Raw genomic sequence first — 4,534 nt, 5'->3', positions numbered from 1 at the left:
AATCCGACTCCTTCTCTTCCCGTAGCTACTCACTAGAGCTTCGGGTATAAATACCTCCTCATCCAGACATGAGCATCACAGCTTCGACGAGAACCAGAAGATCACTCTGTTCAATTTCCGGTTATTACAATGGCGAATTCCCAAGTCCTTCTTGCTGATTTGAAAGCAGGAAGCTGCTCCAATGTTGCGGAGGTCCGGTTGCTACGATTCTGGGAAGCCAGAAATGTGAGGAAAGGCGGTGAACTGACGAGTGTTGACATGCTCTTTGTCGATGAGAATGTAAGCCTCTTTTCATAGATCTGATTTCAGACAAGAACATATATATATTTGGTGTGGTAGTCTTATCATTGTTCGTTCTTTATGATCAGAGTTCAAGGAAAGGTTTGCTTGTGTCCTACCCGCATCCAGCTTTTACCAACGTAATGCGGTGAACAAGGTTAGATTTCAAGTGTGATTAGTTTGTATTGATCTTTTCCTCATTTAAAATGAACTCCGTGACTGTATTAAAAAGCAGATTAAAACAGCTTTATAAAGGTTTTTAGTACGTATACTAGAATAAGGGTGGATAGAGAAATAAGATTGGAGAATATTAGTTGATTTTCAGACTTAATTTTGTTTGGATGATGCTTTTAAATGACCAAACCAGAGACTTAAGACATGTATGTGTGCCATCATGATGCCCTGATTGTGCTACGACCCATAAGTTTTCATTTCTTTTTTTTGTTAGTTAAACACGTGAAAGCTAAATGTTAATAAGTTCGATTTAGAGTAGTAAACAAAATTCAAAGTTATAATATTTCATATAGTTGTATAGGCTTATTGACTTTTAAATATTCCCTCGGTTACAGCATTGAAGACGTTCACCCAAACGGTGGAATCAAGAAATTCAAATCTTTTGTCTACTCCAACGTAAGCTTCGTCCAATCATTTTAAGTCAATCATGACAGTATCGAGTTGTAGCGTGCACTGAGTCTCCTAATATACTTATAGCTCTCTTATACTTTTCAGTTTATATTTTCCTTTAGTCTAAATCAAAACTGGTTCTCCAATCCAATCGTTCTCAAAGTCATGTCGCTCATACAACAAGGTGAGATGGCTTTGTCTGCAAATCAGTTTCAAAGGTTACGAGAAGTAGCTCGAGGTCATCTTTCAAGACTCCAAGGGATTTGGTCTCTGTGCTCTGATCAAGTCGCAGTTGGACTAAAAACTCACTCCTGCTGCATGTGCGATCGTGCTCTGAGTCCAGTTTCTTTGTCTACCCCCACAAAGTCATCATCAAGACTTCTTCATCTTCACATCTAAGTGAGAGCGGGAGCAAGGCTGCAGACCCAGTTGGGACATCACCAGAGCCTACAACTAAGAAGCCAATGAGGTGTACCAATCTTGAGTAGACGTTATAGTGGCTCTCAATTATCGTTCAGCCCAGCTTTCATCTATCATATTTTCATAGTTTATGCTTCCAGTTTAATAATTGTAAGGCTTATTAGGTCTGTCTATGCAATATTTGGGCTTTGATATTTTAAAATTAAACACTTATACACCTAAGTGAGTCAAGAACACAATATTTCCCAGCTTCTTATTTCTCTTCCAAACACACTCTATCGAAGGTAAATTGACTCTACAGGAAATAGCTTTCCCCGACATACAACATTTTTTCAAACTTCGAGGATATAAACATAAGAACGTAGCTAGGTGGATGTCGTCCACCTGAGTGTGAACCCAAAGTTGACCTTCAGTTCGTCAAAAGCTTTTAACACAAAAAAAATTCAAGAAAATGTTTGAGCGTTTTTCAGTTTTGCCAATTTTGTTGATCAGACGTAACAACGACCGCATACAATGCTGTGACACCGATTAACAGCCCAAACATGTCACTTAATTAGCCACTTGTCATCTTATTAAAAAGTCGAATTTAAATATATGGATGCCCAAAACTACATTTCTAAACGGAAAACAATACGACAATGTAAACACTGCAATTAAACTATGTTTGGCACACTTTGACTCTAAAGAACGATTGCCCAATTACCACCGTCCACTATCCTAGACAGATATAACAAACTGAAAAACTATTAATAAACAACAAAAATATTTAATCAATCGTAATAGTAAACTAAATGGAATAATCTGGAAAAAGAAGTCCAAGTCTTAATTTACAATATACATTACAAACTAAAATAAAATAAAAATGCAACACAATAAACATGAATTCAATATTATTTTGAAGACAAAGTATTTAACCAATACGTCCACAATGAATCTTTAACGTATTGTCACATCTATGACATGGACAAAACATGTGAGGATTGTTAATATTTTAAAAGGAGAAAAAAATTTTGTTATCTTCATTCAAACACATGCATTTACATGTTTTCCTTTTGGAACATCGATTTTACCTTATGTTTTAAGATCAATTATATTTATTTTGTTGTAACTATCACCTATTTATTCTATTTTTATTGAATCGATTAGTGAAAATCACTTATGCTATTCATTTTTTATCTAAATAACTTCAAAACAAAGTAATTCACTACAATCACTAACGACTATCAAATTGATACAAAAAAAAAAAATTAAAATCATTAGAAAACAAGACATACGAACCCGGTGCGTAGCGCCGGAATACCACTAGTGTTAGTAACATGGAGATGAGATGTAACAAAGCATGTTTGTTAATCCTTTTTTTTTGTTCACCAGTATGTCTCTTAATCCAAAGTGTTTACAACATTAATAATAAAACAAGTTAATTTCTGCAATAATATGAATGAATACTTTGATGTGATTAAAAGTATGTTGATATGTAAAGCAATACAATTTTGGAATAATTAAAATGTGCTGTAAAAAAAAAAAAGAGGAATAATTAAAATGAATGTTTGTGTGTTTAGTATAATAAATATCATAAAATGCATCAACCATTATTTTCATTATATGATATATAACAAACAAATATATTTTAAACAATATTGAAATTGCAGCTTCAAATTGCATAATAACTTGTATAAAGTCTTGACGAATTCACATTTATAAAAATTGATTACCATTTGAAATTAATTATAGATCATGTCAAATATCACATATTGTCATATTACATATATCAAAAAGAAATTATAAATAATACACACCCTTAAACTTAAATAAAAATTTGTTACTATTAGGAATAAAATAGAACACATGATTTTATATTTTAACCCATTTTCACAGATTATTGATTATAGTTTTGGAACTAAAAATATCAGCCCTTTGTCGAAAATCTAGTGTATTTAATAATAGATATACCTTTGATTCCATTACATAAACAACTAGCTAGTAAATAGAAAATAAAAAATAAATCAAAGAGAAAATAGAAAAATCACAAAAAAGGAGAAAGATATTGTAACGATGAGATTCAAAGATGGATTTTTGATCGGTGTATTTTCATATGAAATTGGTAAAGTAAGATAAATATGAAGATGTTTAATTAATAAAGTTGTTACTTGCTTTAATTACAACAACATCAAACAGTTGTGAATTGCAAATGAATGTCATTGATTTTCTAAGTTACATCTTTAAGTATTACATTTTCTCAGATAAAAAAAACAAGAACCGATGGAACATATGAGTGTTCTAGGGTAGCAGTAAACTTGTCTGACGCACGTACTGGCACAATTAGGAGTAGGTTGACTCGATGCATAAGGTTAGAATGGGAATGGTTTTTCATTTAAAAATACACGGGCAGTTCTCTAGTTACTATTATTATGAGGGCACTGACACCAATCTCTAAACTTATAAATACTTTTTGACAGAGGTTTCTGAAAATTATAAATATATCATAACAAGAAAAGAATTCAAAAGTGAAAGCCCATGAAAACCACGATATTTGATTATTGCATGGGAATGTATTTAATTATGTTAGATGATTTAAGATGATTGTTTTCAGTAAATTTATATGCTTTCGCGTGAATTAACAAAATTAACACGATTTTAGTTAAATGGTATCAAAATTCTATCCAAACCCATGAAATTTAGATTTTATATAATTAAGAAAGTTCACTAAATACTATAAATCCATAATATTTTTTTGGTAAGAATGTTAAGAATAAATCGATAAGATTTGTTTTTTCTTTCAAATTCATTAATTAAAATATTTTAGTAACTGTAGAATTTAAATTCTGTTTCAAATTTAAAATTTTAATAACACTAGACTTCACAAGATTTTTTAAAAAAAAATATATATATATGAATAACAAATGATTTATCATTTTAGTATACGTCACTTTAAATTCTAGTACCTTTAGAGAAGATTTTCAATGAAGTTCTTACTATTAAAAATATTTTTAAAAGTAGAAAAATGTAAAAATCGTTTTTAAACTCATAAAGTTTTAAACATTTTTATGATTGGTCCAAATTTAAAAAATATTATTTATATAAATAAATTATATTAAATATTAATTTAAAACTATTTTAAATTTAAAAAAACATGTCCAACGGAAAGGTGCTAAGGCCATGTCCAATGGAAGTTTGTTAGTGGGTATCTACACATCTAAAGAAAAGAAATTTA

At 30.6% G+C, this 4,534-nt stretch overlaps 1 long non-coding RNA gene across 1 annotated transcript; it reads left to right on the top strand.

The window, feature by feature from the left end:
* The first annotated feature begins 257 nt into the window (after positions 1–257).
* On the top strand, positions 258–1,114 carry LOC106293940. Its single transcript, XR_001260689.1, has 4 exons — positions 258–279; positions 369–436; positions 849–909; positions 1,009–1,114. It is a non-coding gene; the product is annotated as an uncharacterized LOC106293940 (long non-coding RNA).
* The last annotated feature ends 3,420 nt before the right edge of the window (positions 1,115–4,534 follow it).

This window comes from Brassica oleracea, chromosome C5 (genome assembly GCF_000695525.1).
Source record: "Brassica oleracea var. oleracea cultivar TO1000 chromosome C5, BOL, whole genome shotgun sequence".
NCBI lineage: Eukaryota > Viridiplantae > Streptophyta > Magnoliopsida > Brassicales > Brassicaceae > Brassica > Brassica oleracea.
This window is presented reverse-complemented; position numbering and strand designations above follow the sequence as displayed.